General features: G+C 41.7%; 1 long non-coding RNA gene across 2 annotated transcripts in view; it reads left to right on the top strand.

Moving 5' to 3' along the window:
• The window catches only part of LOC110366252 (uncharacterized), a 193,404-nt gene extending 178,544 nt beyond the window's left edge, over nucleotides 1-14,860 (top strand). For both annotated transcript variants that reach the window (XR_010470244.1, XR_002426471.2), the window contains 3 exons: nucleotides 9,559-9,709; nucleotides 11,062-11,259; nucleotides 13,538-14,860. This is a non-coding gene — a long non-coding RNA (uncharacterized LOC110366252). The remainder of the gene's footprint in view (nucleotides 1-9,558; nucleotides 9,710-11,061; nucleotides 11,260-13,537) is intronic.
• The last annotated feature ends 7,651 nt before the right edge of the window (nucleotides 14,861-22,511 follow it).

Raw genomic sequence — 22,511 nt, 5'->3', positions numbered from 1 at the left:
TGCAGCAAACTTCTATCAACCAAGTCCTGCTCGCAGGGCTTGCGCAAGTTCCAGCAACTACATGAATGCAGAGAGGCAGGCAGGGCTCAGCCTTGTGTGAGGAACCGATGCTGCTTTCATGAAGATGTATTTCCTCCTTCCCTTAGTTAGCACTGGGTTGTGACTCCCTGCTTGGTGATTTGCCCCAATCTTTTCCATTCCCAGACTTCAGGGAGAAATGCAGACTCCCTGTAGCCAGTCATTAATAAGTAAATACACTTTTAGAAAAAGCAACGTGAGTAGCAGAACCTGATGTGCTCTGCCAAATGAGGGCAAAGCGAGTGAGGCTGCTGCAAAGGGAAAACCATTTTGTAGCAGTGATTCCATGTATGTTCTGTCTTTAACCTTTCCCCTCTCTGAATATTTGCCATGTGCAAATAACAAGCGTTTCATATAGATCTAAACCATGCCATATTTTTATATAGATTACCTATGCGTAGCAAGTACAGTCTATGATGAAAAGCAGAGGTTTGTGTTAGTTCATATCAACATATGATCTCAGCAGTATCTAAACCATATGCCGCTTACCATAGCATTTGCATCTACATTCATATGTTTTTGTTCCACTTGGGTTATCACAGAGCCTTAGGGCCTACCCCATTTGCAAATGTTTGACTTAGATTGATGCAAACCTACCATATGAAAATACATGCGTGGAGGAGAGGAAGGGGCACATTTCAAAAATACGGATTATTTTCCTCCTTGTCTGTCAGTTCTGTGTCTGCAACTATGTTTGTATGCACATGTTGCTGTCACACGTTTACCGGGCTTCGCTTTCAGGACAAACACTTCTAAAGCCGCATCTCACAGCACTGTATAGGGCAGTTCAAAATAAGGAATCTAACCTCCTTCTCTCACTTGAAATACAGGTGAGGATTCCTGTTTTCCTCTCCCTGTCATTTAACTTTTTCTGCTGTCATATGTGCACCTACAAGCTAATTTCCCCATTATGAACTGGACCATCCGTGTACATGTGAATATTGACTTTGGAGGTTATGTTGAGGTAAACTCATTGTATTTTCTTTTCATGGAGCAGATGCATTGACAGTTCATAAGTTATTCATGCTCATTGCCCTCAGGGATCCATTTATATAAGCTAGAGAGATATACCAGGTGCCTGCCATTCTCTTACGCCTGACTATCATATGGCCAACATAACCATAATCATAACCCAATTTATACTGTATGATCATCACAACATGCTTTTGAGGAAGAGAATAGCAACTATTCCCAGTTTCCCAGGGCAAAAGGAGGCCTGGGGGACTTGAGCTGGTTGTCCCATGTCTCAAGAAGTTCATCCTGGCTCTCTGAGTCCCAGACTAACTATGTCATCTGTTCGACCTCTGTTATTCTCTGTGCCAGGGTGTGTAACATCTCTTGTTAAACACTTAACCAACAGAAATCAGCAGATACCAGTGTGGCTGCAGCAACTCCAACTCTAAGCATCGACCTTGTTATACAGCTTTTTTCTGAAAGGAAGGCACTGTGCTCAGTATATCTAATTCAGTTTGTGCCTCCCCTTTAGCCACCACAGAAATTTTCTTGCCAGTTCAGGGCAAGGGATGGATCACAGGTTTTAACATCTCCATCACTGGACAGAGATATTGATATCAATTTTTTGGGTTCATTTGGTTTGGTTTGCATTTTGTAACAGCTTGAATGCACTATACAAAACAAATGTATGCTTGGGCGCCTTCTTACTTAGAATGAGTTTCGTGTTAAGTGCATAATTCCCTGTGCTTTGTTTACTGTCAAATTTGCCTGCCTGTCTAACCCAGCTGTGGATGTCCGGCTTCCAATTTACATGGAGCAAGAGACGTACTAGTTATCTCTGAGCCTGGCTCGGCTGCTTCTGTGGAAAAACTCTATGTAAAGCTGTGGATGCACTGTTGAATCAATCAGGAGGAGGAAGTGTTCTTGGAAGAGGCAGTACTTCCTTTTATGTAGGATAAGATGTGGCCAGATGCCAAGGGTGGGGAATGAGGGCACGATTAAAGATCTAGATAAAGGAGGAAGAGCTTTTCCCTGTAAAGATAAAGCATTTTCTGAAAACTTGATTTCTTATGCTGCTTGGAGATCAAGCTGTCCCACCTCTTTTTTTTTTTTTTTTTAATTATTATTTTATTTTCTGCTTTACTTGCAGATTTACCATCTTACTCAGCAGTCCAGCCAGTAGAAATGAAATTTCCTTCCTCTTTTAAGCTTGCAGATGCTAGATTCAGAAAAGGGCAAATGAAAGAAGAGTGAAGGCCGTGCCCATTTTTGACTGCAATTTGACCCCCCAGCATGGATGACAGAGCAGAGCACCATGACCTTTTCCAGCTTTATTCTCCGTATTACACCACTGCACTCAAATCCAGCCTCATTACCATTATTTGCTGAAGATCAATAATTTGCAAATGTAAATATGTGTGCATATGCACACACACACAGAGGGATTTATGGAGACAGTGGTGTGTTTCATGACTCCAATCACTACCAGGTGTTTAAGTGTAATAGGGTTACAGCCTGTTTGATATTTATACATCACTGGGACAAGACTTCTCCTCGCCCATCGTGTAAATCCATTTGACTTTGTAACTGTATGACCATAGATCTCGTGATGTTGCCTTTTCCCACCCACCCCCCGCATCACCTCACTCTCGCTGCCTGCCCGGATACATTTCCTTTCATTTTCATGCATAGTATGTCACCGTTTCATAACTCAGTAAATCAGCTCGCTCTTTTGATTCCTCCCACCAGCGCAGCTGTACATCAGAGCAGAGAACTGTGTCCCCCAGGGTGGGTTGCCTGCTGTGGCAAATGAACAAGGAAACCACCCCCATGCTGCACTTGTATTTACTTAGCCTCTATGTAAAAACACGTATATGTGAGGGTTTTTTTTAAGTGTGCAGACATCCGCCGGAGTTAGCATTGTTTTCATTGATTGCTGCCGCTGGAGCTCTGCAGGCAGCAGTGCTGATCCATATTGGAACAGGGTTTCCATAAATCTGTCAGACTTGAATTCTCTTGCAGAGCCTCATCCGGTCGCTCACTCCTATTTTTTTTTTCCATGTTTTCAGTTCCTGATTGAGTTGAGTTCAAACAAGCCACTCATTTGGCAGTGTCCTTGAAATGAAGGTCTGGTTTAATTGTGCCTCGGAAAGCCTGGGAACATAAGGTTTCCTCATGTACTTGGAAAAAGTATATTCACAGGTACACATGCATCTGCTGTCCCACGTCCTCTGACACACACGGGACAGAGCTCTCCGGCATACCTCTTTTTAGCATGCGGGGGCTGAGTGCTTTTCAAAGCCTGAGATTAAACCCTTTCTTCTGTTAAGGAGTGGCTATTAGCATTTGATGCCTTCTGTCCTGCCTGATGCTTTTATGCTCCATTGGCTCTGTTTCAGAAATGACATTATCATGGGATTGAACAGCTCAGGGGATTGAAAACGGGTGGCAGAGACTTTCCCCTCCAGGTCAGGAGTTCATCACTGACCTGTGCTAATACTGGCTGAACATCATTAGCATCTGAAATGAATTAAGGATCTTCTTTCCAGTCCCTACCAAATGCATATCCCATTGCTCCCCAACACAAAATTTTGCTGCAAAGACACTGACAGCTAGAAACTGTCCTTTCAGAGACAATGTCAAGTCAAACTGGTCAGTGGTGTGCACAATAATATGCAGATATGTTCTCCAGCCTTGTCCCCTTTTTATCTGTCACCTGCACCAAAATTACTTGCACAGCACTGGGTTATGGGAGAAGCCTCATCATGACATTCCTGAGGGACACGATGAAGAATGGGAGACTATGATAGACTGAGAGGCTTGTTTGTAAGCAGAGGTATTTGCAAGTTAACTAAAAAGTGCCTGACAAAGCAAGAGACTTCAGACTTTCACTGTCCATCCCTGTGTTTCTGAGTAAGGTAATCACTGTGAATTAGAGGGAAATGATGCTAATTCAATGATGCTAATTCATCGTCACCTTTGGGGATCAGAAGATGGTGTGGCAATAAAAACAGACAGGATTTTTTTCTTCAGCTAGAGCAAACTGCGTGAAAGAGAATTTGCTTTCCATATGATACAAGATGCTGCATAGATACCACATGCCTGACCTGCTCTAAAACCATCTGTCATCAGCTCCAGGCAGCACCCATTTGTCTTGGTGGAAGAGCTCCTCCAATTGGTTTGCTGGCCTGTCTGTTTATGTTCATAAGCCTAGTAGCATGCTGCAGCTGGCTTAAACAGCTTATTAGTATTGTTTATTGTGCTTCATCATTTAATCGGAAATACTGATAAGCGATCTAAAAACTAGCGGCTTTTCGAAGCCTTTCATGTAAGAGTGACATTGGAATGGAAGTACAAAATCAAGACTTGCAAAGATGCAGCTGAGGGCTCTGTCCTTCGCTCTTCCCCTTATCTCTGTATTTTTCCCCTCTGGAATGCAAAGCAGCCTTTGAGTCCTTTGGCTGTGGTGGGTTTGTTATATGACCTGTTTAGATCTAAGAAGGTTTATTAATTTTGTTTCTACAAAGCATTCATATTTCAGGTTCCCTTCTCCTCCAGCAAGCATCAGAGTGTTAAAGCCAGTGCATCCCGCTGGGCCCCATTCCTACAGCTTTTCTGGCCTCCCCTCCTCTCTCCGGCACCGAGCAACTGAATCTAGAGCCAAGTTTGCTTTGTGGCCCACGTGTGTGGAGGTTACCTTGTCCATATGTGGGTACCTACCAAACACAGTCTGTCGAGAAACCTGTCGCTCGGTATGAATCAGCTGGTGGGAGAGCTTGAGGAACCGCTGGACAACCATACGAGCAGCCACAATATTAATTCCTGGTATGCGGGAAGGAAAGGGAAGGAAGAAACCCAATGGCTGTCTTCAGGCTGTGTCACACATGGCTGTACATGGTGTTGCTACCTAGGCAGCACCATGGCTATTTGCCTTGCCCCTGCCTTTTTCTGTAATGCTCTCTCCATGTGCAATATTTGCCTCCCTCCTTAGCCACCATGCTACTGTTCCTTCCCTACTAACCACTGTTAAAGAATCAGTTCTCCTGTGATTTCCTCAGGAAATGGAAAAAGCTTGAGTAAGTTCTTGAGTCCTCTGCACACCCCCTCCCCCTTCTGTATTCTGCACGTCTGCCTGTTAGATTATAAGTGATTTATAGAGAAGCTTAACTTTAACTGGAGTCTTGCACATTGTCAGCTTCATTGTTGTCAGTAAATGCACACTCTACCTGTGCTTCTTGCTTTCTTCTTTTCATTTTAAAAATGAAAAATCCCTTGAAGGTCTAACATAAAACTACAAATCCACAAAGGTTTAACTGCAGTGCCTTAAACAGGTGCTTTATCCACTGTGCTGTTTGAACTGTGGATACCAGCATTTGTGAAAATCTAACAGTGATGCTTTGTCCACTGGAGAAAGCCTAATTGCTCTGCATGACAGCAAGTCAGTCCATGGAGATTTTCAAGTTAAAATTTGGATTTCAGACTAGCTGCATTGTACGATGCACAGCACTATCTTCACAATACAGATATGTATGCACATGCAATTTCCTGGACAAAACAATGCATTGCCTTGTTTTTATTAATATTTATTTACTTGTTTTCTCTAATTGGGGTGCTTGTCAAAAGAATATTTGCATATTGTGAAATATAAAACAGACACTCTACACTCTGAGAAGTTGAGGCGTCACTGTAAGAAGCTGATGTGACCAGAGAGGAAAGGGCAGTTTATTCATTGGGAGGTTAATCTTGATCTTGGAAGAGGTGTTCCACTTCAGTTTTCTTGTATGAATATGAAAAGATCCCTTATTCATCTAGTGTCTTTGGGCACTTCAGCAAGACTTCTGTTTAGTTCCTAAGAAATCTGGAAATCTGGGCCTCAGTCTCTCCTTGCCTAAGTTCCCCGTATGAAAAGCTTGGTTTCTGCAGCATGAAATCAGTTCCTGACTGACTGTCAGCGTTTCAGAGTGAAAATCAGGCTTTGCACTGACACGACGCTTTGTTTTACAGAATCCGCAAATATTGCTGGTTTAGGGTCATTTTGAAATTCCACATCATGTCAGAGCAGATGCAAGAATATGTTGAGAGAGCACGTGTCCATCTTGAAGCTGAGTGGGTTTGACGAAGGACCTAACCATCGGGCTGACTTGAGGCAGCCAAGGCTAAAGTAGAGACCTAGAGACCTGGCAGTCTGGAGACCCGCACCCCCCGTTGCTCTGCAGTAGAGCTGAGATGGTTCTGGGCAAGTCTCTTAATATTTCTCTCTGTGAATCAGCAACTTTGCATCATCTTCTAAGAAAGTGAGAAGGTGATGGCAAGTGCAGGTTTGGGGCTTACCCAGAATCTGTGCAGAGCTCACCCAGGTTTCAGCCTGCTGTAAATTTTTGCATGAAGAAATTTGGCCCTGTTGTAGAACTGATGGACATCACCCACACTTCCTACCACTGCTTTGGAGCAAATGTGTAGGCTGGCCCGTTGAAGGAAGACTGTGTCTCCGGTTTGTTGAGGTGCATGGTGTGTTAAAGGGCTGACATGCAGAGAGCTTGCCCTGCTAATGGATCAGGATTTTTATAGACAGAAGGGATATGCTGTAGTCAGAGTGGTAAATCTGTAATGACAGACGTTCGTTCTATATTTGTGAATGACCTGATTTGGCATGCATGCAGTTCATTCTCCTGACAATAATGGAAACATGGTGTGAGACAGACAGAGGAATAAAGCTGTGGTTAAAGTGGAGCTATAAATTCATAAACGTTTTGGTTTAAAGTATTTTCCCCACCTTAATTTCTCGCCTTGTTAAAAAAAAAAAAAAAAAAAAAAAGAAGTCTCTGTTTGAATAGTCTTTGAAAAGCTTTCAGCTCTCCTCCTCCTCCTTCTTTTTCCTCCTCCCTCACCTCCCTCCTAAGCTCCAGAGATGAGTGTAAGACATCTGTCAAAGCTGTGGTAACGGATTTCTCCTGATTTGCAAGGACCCTAGGAATCTGTCAGAGCATCCCTGGCTGCTGCTATCTGTCCTGTTGCTGGGTGATACCTGCCCCAGGAGGCGAGAGTCGGGCGCAGCCAAGAGACAGAATGCTTTGTCCTAATGTTAATTTCTTCCTGAACTGGAGAAATGGGAAAGGGAGTTTTCTCTACAAAAAGAGAGAGTTTGGAGTGGAAAACACTGGAAACTCTAGGAAACATTAGCAGAGGCTGTCATGCCCCCAAAGAAGAGCCCTTCTTGCTTTCTGCTCCACATTTCTCCCTTCCTCCTTCAGGAAAAATTCCTAAACTGCTTTGGCTCTGTACCAACTATTCCTTTGGCATCCCAGCCAGAAAAGCTCACTGGGGATGGAGAAAAGCTCGCTGGGGATGGAGAAATTGCCGTACACAATGGTTTTGAGAACTAATAACACATGCACACAGTCCAGTCTTGAATTATGTGAAATATGGTGCATAGCTTTCGATCTTGTTTTGGCAGGGGCCTTGACTGCTTAAAAGCCTTCCAGTCCCTCTCCTGCCTCTCTTCCCCCCAACAAAATAACATAAAATAAATCCCACACGTTTTCTCTCAACTTCCAGCATGTGTGACCATAATTATGTGTCAGATGCTGGCAGAGCGCCCCATCTGTCAGGCTCACCCGGGGATGGGGAAGGAGTGGGGGAATGATGCCTAGTGGATCATCTGGGCTGGGAGGGGAGGTGGGGACTGGTGGGCTTGCTCCCTCAGCCCCACGGAAGAGTGGGAGGGCAGGATGCTGTCTGGGTTGTGCAGGGACAGGCAGGGACCTGCCTTGGTGGCTGCTTCTTTCTGGGGGAATGGTTTGGGGCCAGTGGGTATTACCGGCAGCAATTAGTTAAATCAAGGGGCCAGCTACAAACAAACTAATTACATCAGTGCATTGTACTCCAGCAGCTTGTAATTCTTCTACCTCATGTTACTACAGATGGGTCCTCCCTCGGTAAATGAAGACACTGTCTGCATTAGTCACGCTGCTGGATCAAGAAAAGTGTGGTGCAGGCTTTGCAAGCAAAAAAGACAAAACCTGCTCAGTACCTGGCCTTTTTACATGGTCTCTAGCATGTTTATGTATGTTAGTTATAATTTTTAAAAAAGGTGTAGATCACACAGATCTCCAGAGAGGATAACTCTTGGGAGTTGTGTGATGCCTAGGGGAGCAGTTATATGTCCTGATTATGACCTCTAGGAACTGACACGATCGAAAATCAGTTTAATTCTGGAAGAACTTACCATTAAAAGACAACTCACATAACTTAATTGCTTGAAATGATTTGAACTTAAAGTAAGTACAATTCTGGAAAATCTATCAGAGGTAGCAGCTATCTTCCTCTAGTTCTTAAGATACTCAGCTTCAGTGGATAAGGCTTAACAGGAGGCTTATGCTGTGATCAGCAGTGAAATAATTAGCCACGATTATCATTAAGTGTCAGTACCCACACAACACGAGTTCTCCAAACGAATATTTCTGAGTTGTTACTTCCAGGTCCTTAAGTTGACTCCTGTATCAGCTACAGGGTAAGATGCACATTTCCCTCCAGACAGTCCTCAAAAATCAGGTAGAGGAACAAAGATGCAGTGAGGGATGAGGATGCAGCATGACACCATGGCTGAAAGCGGGTGAGTGAGCAAGGACCAAGTGTGGATGCAAAGTTTGCTGTATGTGCCAAGAGAGGAGCAGCAGGAGAGGTGCTGGAGCTGCTCTGGGGCCTCCTGGCCCTCACCCTCACACTGAAAAGTTCAAGCTAAACAAGACTCGGTCCCTTTTTCATGCTCCTGCTAAAAGGATGAGAGCTCAGCTCCATAGCTTAGTAGTGGTATCAATATTTCTCTGTCATCTCTGTCTTTTTTCCTTGATTTACTGTGGTTGCAGTATGTCCCAGGTGTGCACAAGGGCACCATTATGTCAGGTACTTAAAAAAAACCGGCAGCCTGAAGAGTTTCTATCATAAGGGAGTACCTTTTTCACCATGAGGACATCCAAGCAATGGAAAAGCTTGCTCACCAAGGCTGTGCATCTTCAGAGGTTTTCAAGACCAGACTGGACAAAGCCCTGAGCAACCTGGTCAGATCCCATAGCTGACCATGCTCGAGCAAGTGGTTAGACTAGGGACCTCCTGGATTCCCTCATTATGAATTACAAACCTGTGATTTTTATCTGCACTTGTTTATGTTTTCATGTGCTCTCTCTGTAGGCAGGTACCTGCCTACGAGCTAACTTGCTGATGGCATTTTCTCCTGTGCAGGGCCTTCTGAAGGAAATTCTGGGCATATGGGTGTAGGCAGTCTTGGTTTCTTCTCACCTGCATCTTAGTGACCAGGACAGCTCAACATTAATCGTGCATATTTCTTCTAATATTATCTGTTACCAGCTTGGCACTTCTTCGTTAAGCATTTTAAGTCATTACTCATTGTTCAGTCACACCTCCAATGGTGGTTGAATATAGCAAAGCATTTAATTTTTTCTCTAGCACTAAGTACGTATTTGCACAGCCTTTTTGTTTTATCTGATGACGTTATTTTCTTGTTCATAGATGCACACTTCCCCCACTCTTCCCCCTTCCTCCTCCTCCTCACCTTCCCTGCCCGCACACGCCTCCGGTGCCAGGATGACAACTCCAAGGCTGCTGGCAGTCCGTTGGCTGTTGCAAATCAAGGACTTTAATCACAGCATGATGCCATCATGTGAGCAAATATGATATTGGTGGTGTTTGCTAATATACTGTTTTTAAAAAATCAAAATGTTAAAAATAAATCTTTTAGGGGAATTTTCCATATTAATGTGTGTTAATTTGAATATGTGCTAATACTTTTTGCATTTGGAATGCTTAATTGATAAAGATTATGTGGATAAAGATCTATAATTAACTGATAAACATTAAAACATTGACAATTAAAGATTTATAATGGTCCTGAGGAAAATCATAAGAGTTATCCCTCTTGGCTGCACCCTTTTGAGGAGTGATAAAGGAAGAAAGATAGCAATATGGAATTTAGTGTGGCTTAAATGCAACTTGCATTATTTTGTCATTGCTGAATTAAGGTAAATAAACTTTATAAAAACTTTTTAAAAAATCATTTTTGAGAGAGTGAAAAGTTAATTTCAGCCTTATTGTAATACATTGTTTTCTGGGAAACCATTCTGGACCAAGAGTTGCCATAATCAAGGATCAAAGGAGACATAGAGTTTTCCTTCTGTACTCCTGATCCAGAACTCGATAGAAACCCCACCTTGCATAACAGAAGGTCAGAGAGTAAAGGCTGTGCAGCCTGCCTTCATGAGACCAAAAATTTGGTCAGATATGAGGAAGTCCATCAAAGCTTTTCTAAAGGTTGTATGTGACAGGAAATATGTTAATTTTACAGGCAGAGTGGTTAAACGGATTTTCCTACCAAATCAAAAGTACAAGTAGAATTAGAGCTAAATCCCCCACCAGTGGGAACTCAGTGGAAACACCTACCTTGACTTTGTGTCTGGGATTAGTCCATCAGACTTCAGGACTCACCAGACTTTGTTGCCGTCCTGCTAAGGAGGCTACAGCCCTTAACTCCAACGGGCCACAGCCTTGGCTTGTTCGCTTGTTTCTGTTTGCTCTCAATGGTAAGATAAACCTTCCTTATTATTGTACCAGTGCCAAATCCAGCCTACCTTTTAAAATACATCTCGTATGCAAACATATTCAACCACTGATGTTTTCCTTTTCTTAGATTCTTTTTAGGGCTGTTTAATACAGGTGTCTTGAAGTAACGCTCCTGCAGAACAACGCTAAGATATAATGATCAGTACAGTCCTAATGATGTTGCTCCTTTAGCCTCTATGCACTAAGTATTCGCAACATAGAATGTTTCCCAGAAAAAAAGAGACAGTAATAATCAGTAATGTATGGGCTGTTTACTAGGTTTCTCTTAACACCCGTTTCTTTTGCCGTGATAATCTACTTTTGAGTCAAGACTTTTACATTCCTTTAGGTAAGTTCGTTATCTTGCACTAGCTATGTTTTAAAATTAAATTCTTGCCTTTGTACTTCTGAATGCAGATCTGACAGTCTTGAATCAACCATACTGCATGTGGAAGATCAGCTTAAGCCCCAGGGGCTCAGATATCTTTTGAAAAGAGAAGACTGCCCCTCAGCATCTGTATTTTGTAAGGTAACGGGACTGTCTCGTTAGCAGAGAACCAGCGTGGTTTCAACATCCCAGGACATGTCACTACCAATCATTTTTCATCCCAGAAGGTAAGTGCAGCCATTGGCCACATCCAGCCCTTCATGTTCCAACAGCCATCATCATCCTCAGCAATTCTCTTTCCCAGCTCAGCCTTGCCTAGGAAGTCCTGCTGTGTCTGGACAAACTCCATCAGCAGGTCCCAGTCCTTCCCAAAGGCATCTCAGGTGACTCCTATGGTGCGACATGATGTATCTGTGGCCCCGGTCTCTCTGACTGCATGCTGGCCTGCAAAGAGAAGGGCCCTTCCCACACAAGTGGAATAAAAAAGGCAAAATAATTGTATTAATATATCCAAACTAGTCAAAAACAGAGACCAGACCTACCTGAACATACAACATGGGCACCCTTCCCACAGAGTTTTGGCTCTCTGCTGACAAAGAACCATATCTCAAACTCCTTTCATTTTTTTCTTAATATGCAAAAAAAAAGGCTCCTTTGCCTTGAAACATTATTGTGGCATGACTAATTTAACCTAATTTCACCTAGAAATATTTTGTTTAAAGTCTTGATAGCTGGACGATGAGCTTTATTTGGAAATCCTGTCCAAGGCAGGCAGCTACATTGCCTTTGATCTCCCTACCTGTGTTTCAAAACTGCAGCCTATTTGAGCACACTCAAATTTAGTTTTCCCTGGCTTGACAGGCTAGAGTTACTTTGGTTGGAGAAAGAGCTTTAGGAAATGTTGATTAAAAAAAAAAAAAAGATCAGTCATACTGCTCTGCTAATTACATTGGCCATATTAATGGCACAGACCGCTCATTTTCAGGCTCTGTTGGAAAGATTACCCAGAGAGGTGTTATTCTCTCAGTACAGTGTCAGATGTCACCCTGTGGGATATTAAAGCCAAATCAAGATTGTGTTGAAAAATATCGTTTTTTTCTTCTGTGCAGTAACACATGAAGCACTATATTACAATAAAAAGAAATCCCTTTGCAGAAGAAATGTTAATGTGGGCTGCCAAATGGGAGAGATTTTTTCCATAGTTCACTGTTAATGTAAGACCTCAGCTCTCATGGAACGTGTTGTCCTCTAATGAACAGCTCCTTAATGAGAGCGGAAAATCAGGGTTTCACATCTATATGAATGACAGCAAACTTTGGAAGGTGTTGTTTCTGTTTTTCTTTCTTTTTAATACAAGCACTAATTGGACTTAAATACAACTGGGTAGAACACAATAGATTTATGATATTTTTTGTGAAGCAAAACAAGATCTCAGGCATTCAGAGAAACAGGCTCCCCTTTTATGAGATAATTATGATTTAGTGTTTACTGTCTCCCTGTTGAGTCTGTGGGTTGCCTTTAAAGTGGGTCTGGGATGAACGTCAAAAATGGAATTTACAGTCAAACATTTTCAACATGTAAAATGCAGGATACATTTATTAATTTCCTAAGTAATATTTCTTCTCTGCTTCTACATTGCCTTTTCTTTTTTTTTTTTTTTTGAAACAACACCTATAAATTATCCCCAGTGAACAGGTTGCTGCATCATCAGAAAATGGTTATTTTTGAAGAGTTTGGAAAGGTTTCTAAGAATTTAGGTATTTCTTCTAGTAGCAGCAACAGTCATCTCCCAAGGTTCACTTTCATCTTCCACATGCAAATCAAGTTTCAGTTGATTTAAAAGGATGTAAATGAAGTATAGAAGGTGATACCTTCAGGAGAAGGCTGTCTTTGGGGTTTAATTTCATGGGACTGTGACCCAGCTCCATAGATTTCAGTGGGAGCTCAGTCCGCCATGCAGCACTGGGCCAGCAGTACCATTCTGGAAGGGCGAGAGGATGGTTTGCTAACAGCTCTTAATCTCAGCTGTTCCATAGGTCCTGGGAAATGAGGCAGCACTTCTCCCTCTTGCACCCTTTGCTCTGTGTCCATTAAATTAGCCTGCACATTCAGTGATCTGCTGTGACGGCAGGCAGGAGCTGCTTGCTCAGCAAAGCCAGCACCTCACTTGCATCCATGCAGCTCTTGTGGAAGTCCATCCAAAAAAATGTCGCCATGTTGCTTATTTTATTCCTGCTCAATTTACTTGTTAAGCCCCTTTCTCTTCCCTTCCCCACTACCAAATTCAGAAACATCGAGTAGGAATTAAGAATGGTTTAGGGAAAAAAAAAATCTCCAAGCAATAAAAAAAATAGAAATTGCGAAGAATTGCAACAACATGGCTGTGCACACCATGTACTTCAGCTGCAGTGCAGTACGGATTGTGGGCTGCATGTGAATATGGCGGGGCTGCAGGTGTTCAAATCGTGTGTTTGTGCAGTCTAGGAGATTTCTTCTACTTTACAGCCTTCCAGGACACATCTCCAAATGCCCAGTGGCATTGAAAAAATTTGTTTCAGCCCTGGCAGAAAGTATCAGTGGAAAGTCCACAAAAGCTGTTATACTTCAAAACAAAGATGGAAACCCGAAGAACACAGGTGAATGGTGAATCTGCATCAGCTCTTGGTTATGAGTAGCAGAGGATTAATCTAAGATCAATAAGATCAATAAACCAAAATGCTGACTTATTAAAAGCCAACACAAAACTCGAGAGGATTATCTGTGAAGATAACAGGTCATGTGAAGAAGATGTTGATCAAAAAACATGCTTAGTGCAGATGGAGGATGAAAATCAGAGCTCTGTCTCACTATGGTCTGGTATTATTTGGCAGAAGTAATTGAAAATTTACACAACATTGATACACACAACAGCAGGTGGTCAATATAGCTGAAGGAGGACTCTTTTGGAAACCCACACCACCAAGAACCTTTATTCTTTGGCTATAGAAGTGAGTGCCAGGACTGAAGGCTGCAAAACACAGCCCAGTTTACATTTTGCGGGGTGATGCTGCAGGCATACACCCACACAACCCAAGGGTATTGAAGGCCTATGTGACCTACTTGGGCCACATATTCACTAGCTTTCAAATAAAAGGGCATGGGCTGTTTCCAGTATTTTGAGTATTATAAGCCTTGGTGATCCTCAGTAACATGCTTATCCATCCACCTCACCTGAGTGACTTGTACCCAAATGTTCAAGTTGCATTTTTGCTACCACCCCAGTTATGCGACCACCCGCCCAAAGAGTGGTTGCTAACTCTAAAACATTTTATTTACAACAAACATTGATGCAGTTACTTGGAGTGATGGACAAGGCAAATAAGACACCGGTCGAGCGAGTTTTGGAAGAGTTTCAACATCTGACATGTCTTGGAAAACATCCTTGCTGCGTGGGACTCGATAACCAGCAAGACAATTAATGTTGTTTGTATAGCCATGCAGCAGGGGAACACTCACAGCTCCAGAGGGTCTGAGGAAGAAAATGATGGTGTAGCTTGAAAAGCTCAAAAGGCTTGTATTGTACGGAAAGCTGCATTTGATGAAAAAGACGGGTACTCAAGAGAGTTACCTGAGGTTGAACCTGCTGCAGAAGAGCAGAGGAAGAGAGAAAGGTGATCCAAACATGGAAAGACAGTCAACAGTTTAAAATAATTCTAAATTGTTAGAGAAGGCCTATAACTAATTCTCTTTGTGTTGCAAATAGATCTGAAGCTTGAAGACAAAGATTATCAAGGCTGTTGCAGTTAATCAAGAAATGTATAAACATATAAAGCAAATTAAGTCATTGATTCCATGTGTTGTTTTTTGTTCTGTTGTTTGGTTGTTTTGTTTTGTTCTTTAAAGAGCCCATTGACACCTGGTACTGCCTTTCCTGCTTCAAGTACTGTTCAACTTGTTGCACTGGAAACTGTTTTGCTTCCCTGTTCCTACACCACCTGTGCCTGCTGATGACTCAGCTGAACCTTTATTGCCATCCTACATCACATCCTAATAGTTTCAGTGGTATCCTTCCCATCTTTCTGCAACATGTGCATATGCTACATTTTTTTGCAGGTGCATTATTGCTACCTTACATTTATTCTTATATAGTTTCATTGTCTTACGATCAACCATTGTATTCACACTATCTTTTATTTCAATATGTTTCTATGATGAGAAACATGTATGAGGTGCTTTAGAGAGTTGGGTGAAAGGAGTTGAAAAATACTCCTCTTACTTTCTGTTGAAATATTAGTTTGCAAATGCTGGCTTTGCTACTGCAGAGTTCCCTTAAGAAGGCATGTGTTGGTATTTCGGAGGGAGTGCTGTATGTTAATCGCAGCCTTACTGAGCACAGCCCATTCTTATTCAGCACTCTTGCTCACCTCTTCCTGGTAAACCATAATTATTTGAAATTTCTGGAAATGTTGACAATGTGGGAGGAAAAAAAAACCTCATGTGCTCTTCCTGTCTCCTTCCTTATTTGTATGTGAGGGGAGAAAGCTGAAAGCTACAGCAGTTACTTGTTTAAAAACAAAACAAATAAATAAAAAAATCAAGTATTTCCTAAAGAATCTGGATTGTATTATGTAGATTTAGCTATGGTGCATAAGATAGTGCTAGGCGTGCATGTGTAATACATCAGTCCTTTATTTCTGAATAGATGTGTTAATAAAATGCCTACTCTGGAAGACTGCTGTTCTGTGCACTAGGGTACTTCAGGGGTATTTTTGGTCACTAAAACACAAAAGGAAGTAAAGTCCTGAAAAAGGAAAGTACTATAGGGTTTGTATATAAACCAAAAGTAAGGCCGTGTTATAGAAAGCTAATAGTGCAGCTGCTGTAAACCCTCAGGCTTCTGTGGAATTCTAGAAAATCGGCATGAGGTTCATAGATGACTCTGTGTACTTTTGTGTGTTGTTGATAATGTAGTTAATGTAGCATCATATTAAGGATCAGCACTAAATTTCATCTGCGATGTCCAGGAATTGGAATTACAATATAAAACTATTTTAGGAAAAAGTAACTCAATTTGATGTGGTAACTATAAAAAAAAAAAAAAAAAAAAATCAATATGCAGCAGGGAAAGTCTAATTTCAAAGCATATTCTAAGTAACTCTTCAGTAACTATTCTGTGGTAATGTATTTCACATAATATTTTTTTCATTTTTCCCTAAAATTTCTCTTTATTTCTATATCAACCATAAGGCAGAGGTATGGGGGCAGGGTGGGGGAAAGACAGTGAATATTTTTTCTCAAAACAGCCTTAGCTGCTGGCTTTGACATCTATATAGATAGGGCAGGATAGGTATGAACAGACTGGTGAAATTGGGTTGTGGCATGAGGACAAGGAAGGATGTTCTTATGAATGTTTAAGACCCAGAACACTTAACATTTGGCAAAAATATCAGAACTGGGCGGCGGGGGGATGGAGAGAGAGGGGGAAACTCTTACGGGCTGTTTAAATCAAAGCAGCTCATCTAGCTGGAAAGATGGGTGTCTCCATCCTGCATACAGCCAAAGCGGTGACAGTACCAGCAGGAGATAATGAGAGGCTTGTGAAAGAGGCAGAAGAAGTAAATGAGAGGTCACATAGCAAAATACAAGGAGTCAGAGGAGAGCTTTGGAAACCAGGTAGAGCGCTTTGAGATACACAGAAGGGAGTGGTAAACTTCATAGGAATAAATATGATGCACACGTAGTCTTGTGTGTGAAGGACCCTTTTAATTACAGCAAACTTAACATTTTTGAATATCCTCTCAGAAGAATCTCGGGATATAATTTTAGCATCTGAAGCAGAAAAGGATTACCTGGCAAACGGGATAATTCAGGAACAGAATTTTAAATTATATTATTAAAAAAAACCAAAACCAACAACAACAAAACAAAAACAAAACCACAACTTTCTCAGAAGCTAAATTCTAAATTAAGGCAACGATATGTATTGCTTTCAGTACTTACATGGTCAACTAAGCCTGAAAAAAATGAACCTTCCAGAAAAAGTACAGACCGCCACTTTAACAATGGCCTAAAAAAGGCAGTCTTTTTTAGAAAACCTAACCGAGAACAAATATTAGAATGTCTTTATGCATTAAAAGCAACATGCTTCATGAGGGTGCATGGAGAGAAGGGACAAAGTGTCCCTATGTAACTGGAGCCAAACAATGTCATTCCTAAGAAAACAAGTGTTATTGAATTTCCCATAACACTTTAGGAAGGCAAGACAAGACAAGACCTTGAGAATAATTACTTTTGCTGGTTTTATTCCCCAAGCAAGCAAGGAATTAAAAAAGGAAAATAGAGCAGTGAACAGAATTTTAACTTCTTTTTTTTTTTTTTTTTTTTTTTTTAACTCTTCTTGCAAAATCAAAATCTGAAAACATAACATGGGACAGGAAACCTTTGGTGAAACCCAAGGCACAGAGTTTGGCCCTTGTAAGGAAAGCAAAGCGGAATGTCGGAAGTTTGACTTCCCTTGCACATGAGGAAAATCTGAACCCACGTTTGTCATTTTCTGGAGAAGTGTGCTAACCATCAGGCTGTTTGCTGATGGTTTAGGGTTAAGGCATTGTCCCATTTCATTTGTGAGAGTGTTCACTGGCATAGAGAGCAGGACATCCCCTTGTCTGCATGTGGTCATTGAGGGGCTGAGGGAGCCCGGCTAAGCACCAGCGCTAGTGCAGGGGGGACTGCAAGGAATCAAACACCTTTTCCAGCCTTCCTGAGCAATGTGGATGCAAGCAGTGGTTTTTAGGAAGAACAAGGTCTCTCACTCCACATCAGGTTGCTTTTGAGGTGGTGATGAGTGTGTTTGTGGACGAGGCAGGAACCCCAAAGACTTTTTCCACGCCAAAGTGAATCCCAATTTTCTCGGTCCTTTGTAAGGAGAAGATTAGAGGACAAAAATATGCTAAAGCAACTCATAAAGGGAGAAAAGGAAGGGTGATCCATCACCCCAAGCAGATAATTGCCACACAACATATAGAATTAGAGCCTAGACCAGATGGACAGGGCTGTGTTGAAGCAGGAAATCTTTATATTCCTATGTATAAAAACAAGCAGAGCCTTAACCCTTCAGCTACATTGTCTTATAAGCAGGGTTTGTACATCAATTTCACCAAAACACATGGGCAAATAAAACTCCCTCTGCTCAGGTAACTGGAATCCACTGGAGATAGACTTTGTCATTATGTGATAAATACACTACCCTCAGTAAACATGTCAGTATTTGGACTATTCTCCAAATTCTCCAGGCGTACTCAGGTGAGTGTGCCAATTTCTCTGTGCTACTTTTAAAGAGAATTTGTTATGGAAGTTCTCAAAATCTTTTCAGTCTCTGACTCCAGGCCTCTCTGAAATATCTTCAGTTTGTTAGTTTGATGTTGTTGTTTTTATTTACTACTAATTTTCCATCAGCAATAATTAACTTTGTAACCTCCCCAAGTCTGCAGGCATGTGTGCATGTGTCTTTCTTCCTCATAAGCCAACCTCTCTGATATATAGATAATTTATGAAAACAGAGTAGACGCTTTTAAATAATTAAGCAACAGATAATAGGAGGGGACTTTTTCCAACAAAATGCAGTGGCTTTGAAGTAGAACACCACCCTGAAAGGTTAGTGGCTGTGGATAAATTACATTTAGAAAAAGAAAACCTGAAGAAAGCTGCTGCCCTCACACCATATCATTAAGTAAATTAAAACACTGAAAAGGTTCTTTTTATTTTGCAATGTATGCACTTCATTGCAGTGATGTGTGAGCGGTACTCCTGTGGCAAAAAGCCAGCTGACTGCCCCAGACTAAATCACACAGCACCAACACAGCCTATTCTCTCCAAATTACAGGGCAAACAATAACGCAGGTAAAATTAGCCCCGGCTGTAATTATACAGCAGAAGTGTGTCGAGGACGTAGAATGATAAACGGCAAACGCAGAATGTGTTGTGTCATATCATGTAATCTCTCCCGCTGCAGAGCTGAAAAACAAAGGGAGAGTTGTGCCTTGTTTGTCTAACATGCTCTATATCACAAATTAGAAATCCTTCCTAATTAAGATATTGTTAAATTTCCTTTGTTAACAATTTTTTAACAATGTTAATTAGTGATCATTGATGACATTTTAGCAATGTTAATTAGTGATCATTGTTCACCTAACAAACAATTAGGGTGATTTGCGTTGCAGTTCTCAGGCTCAGAAGTGCATCCCAGAGCCTTCCTGCCTTTTTACCCCCAGGCTTCTTGAGCCCAGGGAGGGCACCTGGGAATGCTAATGCAATACGCAGCCACTTATTTAGCAGGAGCATTGCAGGAAAATCATGTCTGGCTTATGAACGTTTAATAGTTCAAAACAGCTGTATCTTCACAAGGGTGTTCTCATTACACAACTGCTCTGTGAGGTCACTTGGGCCATTTTTTGCACTAATGTAATATAATACACTATGAGGTACACACTGACATTCATTTCCCACTATTTCATTAATTCTCCTCTAGCTCTGTGGACGGCAGTGGCTCTCAGAAGCTTGGGGTCATCAGGGCAGCTGCATTTTTACCGTGGTGTCATCTAACTCTAGGTCAATGTGCTGGTGGCAGGAGCAGCAGCAGCAATGCCTGTTGTGGCTCATGTCCTGGCTGCCTTTGCAAAAATTGGGACCAAAAGCACCAGAACAAGAACCATTGCCACCTTTACAACACAAGCCTCAGAGAGCTGCAATATCATGTTGATTCGTAAGAAATGTTTCTGAGAAAAAAGGATGTTTCCATCGAGTGATGAAGTGGCTTGAGAAATCAGCCTGTCAGTTAGACCACAGGAGCATAGAAATTGGACTGTGTTTCCTGGCACAGACAAGTGGAGGGCTACAGGCGCTGACAGATGTCAGGCTTGATGCACGCTTCCTCTCCACAGTGGCCAAAGCATTATCTCCAGCTAGAGCCAACATACCTATCTTCTACCCAACAACTTCAAGGGAAGTTGGGTTAGATGTTAGTTTCATTGAAATAAAAAATTAATTAAAAAAAAATAATTTGAAGACTTGTAGGGCTCTGGGCAACCTGACCTAGTTGAAGATGTCCATGCTCATTGCAGGGGGGTTGGACTAGATGGCCTTTAAAGGTTCCTTCCAACTCAAACTGTTCTATGATTCTATGACTTGCACTGAGGAAAATGAACCGCCTAGAGGTTGAGTGGTGGGACAATATTGCTCAAGAAACCTCCTGCTGTTGTCCTGCTGCTGCCAGTGATAGTGACACCGGAGCAATTGGAGGTAGGGCCACTGCGCAAGTGTTGGCCAGTAATGCAGACAGGGTCCTAGCAGCCTCTCATCTTATCACTGTGTTTGTGCTTCTGCTCCAGACAAGGTTAGACAGCCTGAATGATAAAATATCAATGTATGGTGTATGTCAGAGCTCCTGCAGCAAGTGTTGTCAGTGGACCACCAGAGCAGCTGTGCAAAGTGGAAGGCTCTTAGCATGGATTTTGCTGCTGGGGGGTGTTACCATGCTTACCTTAGTGCTCAGTAAGTGGAATAAATGTGCTTTTCCGTGAGCCTTGCTTAGGCAATTGGGCTTGAACCCAGATTTCTTTTCTCATTTTGTTTTTGTTTAAAGCATGAATACCTGCCGTCCATCCCATGGTTCAGTAATGTAAATTTATCCATCTTTTGTTTGCATTCATAGTTTATCCCCTCCGTGTTTGCATGTTGGTGTACATTAATGTTTCTGCAGCAAATGGTAGATGAAAAATAGGTGCCAAAACCCACACAACAGCTTCTAAATGTTAACTGTAGGTTTGGAAAATCATTGCTTATTCAAGCCTGACATAACAGATATGTTCTTGCATTGTCTGGGTTAGTGTATAGCATTGATATGATTAGATTATAAGGGTGAGCCATTAATCCCTCCTTTTCCTGATTATTATTGACAAAATTGGAGTGTCAACTAACACTAACCTGCTTAGTTCCAGCTACGTTCTCATGAATATAAATGTATCAGTCTGTCAAATTTACATTTATAAAATGCCCTTCATTCAAGGACCTCAGAATGCAAGAGGCAATCAATATAAAAATAAAATTGTTAGCCATGGTTAGGTAAGAAAAATTCAGCCTAGGAATTTCAAGATTTTCTGCCAGCACTTTCTACGCCAGAGTTGAGTGGGATGTGCCTGAGTTTTCTTTCACCTCACCACTTGGTCTTGTTGTTTTTGTGCAAATCTAAGTGCTGTCAGAAGCAAAGAATTAGTAGTGCTTGCTGGGGTAATGCTCTGTACCTGTTTTTCCAGCCAAGTAGCGCTCTTCTACTCACCATTCACTGGGAATGACTGTATGTGTCTTTTCAGCAAAGACTTCCAGTTGCTCTAAAACAAGTAGCATTTTAGAGACGCCACTAAATAGCTGCAGGGAACAGCTGTGAAAATACTCACCTCATTTTCTGCACACAAATCGGATTTCAGCCCTTGGAGAAGAAGCCAAATGTGCTGTGTGTTATGACTATAACATGTTCCCAGTTTTCAAAGTCAAGAACCTGCAACTTGGAGCCTTAAATCACATTTTAAAGAACAAATACATTCAGGTGCTGCAGGGCTCATGGATGGCAGGTTTGCGTAGGAATATCTGACTTTAAATATCCATAGTTGGTGATGTGGGAGAGGGAACTGGTAAATGCTTGCCAGCATTTCTGGTTACCTTTTTGTCACAGAGCAGAGAAATTTTATCACCATTTGCATTATGGATTATGATTATCAGATGTAGATGTGAAAGTCAAAACGTATTTTGACTTCCATGGGGACAGATGGAAATTGTAAACTGATTTTCACCATTAAAAAATGGCCAATCTCATTGTTAAACTAGATTAATTTGTCCTGTTGCTATGACTTTGCTGTGTTCTAGATTCCAAGCAATGGTGATTTCTTTTTCCAAAACAGAAGTAGGTATCACTAAGGGAAAGTGGATGTGTTTTGTGAAGATAATGCTGGTAATATGGTAGCTGTGGAGGACTGGGCTATAATTGGAGATCTGCTTGTACCCAGTAATTTTCTGTTAGCGTCTGTAAGTGACAGTAAGATGCTGTATTCACACCATCCTGTGGATTAACACTTGTACTAATTCTTTGCATTTTCCTGACTTCCTTCTAAAGTCAATTGTTTCTGGCATAATTATGTGACTTGGCAGCACTGGTTTCTAAGCAGGATATTCCCAAGAAACACAGTAGAAACATGGGGCACTTCAGCAGCAGAGAAAGGCTAAAAAATTCTCTTTGGACTCAGACTAACTGAGTTTCTTTGCCAGTCAGAAGTCATCAGTAAGCATTACCCACACATCATCTCTCTGACCACTGTCTTGTGTTGCAATATTAAACCAAGCTTCTCTTATGTTAGGCAAAGGTAGCAACTAAAGGCAGTCAGCTAAGGAGGAAAAAGGTTCCTTGATATTTGATCTGCTCCTTTCCTATTTGAAATATCTCATGTTCGCC

The sequence above is a fragment of the Columba livia genome, chromosome 2 (assembly GCF_036013475.1).
Source record: "Columba livia isolate bColLiv1 breed racing homer chromosome 2, bColLiv1.pat.W.v2, whole genome shotgun sequence".
Taxonomy (NCBI): Eukaryota; Metazoa; Chordata; class Aves; order Columbiformes; family Columbidae; genus Columba; species Columba livia.
Note: the sequence above shows the minus strand (reverse complement) of the source record. Positions and strands in the feature narration are given on the sequence as shown.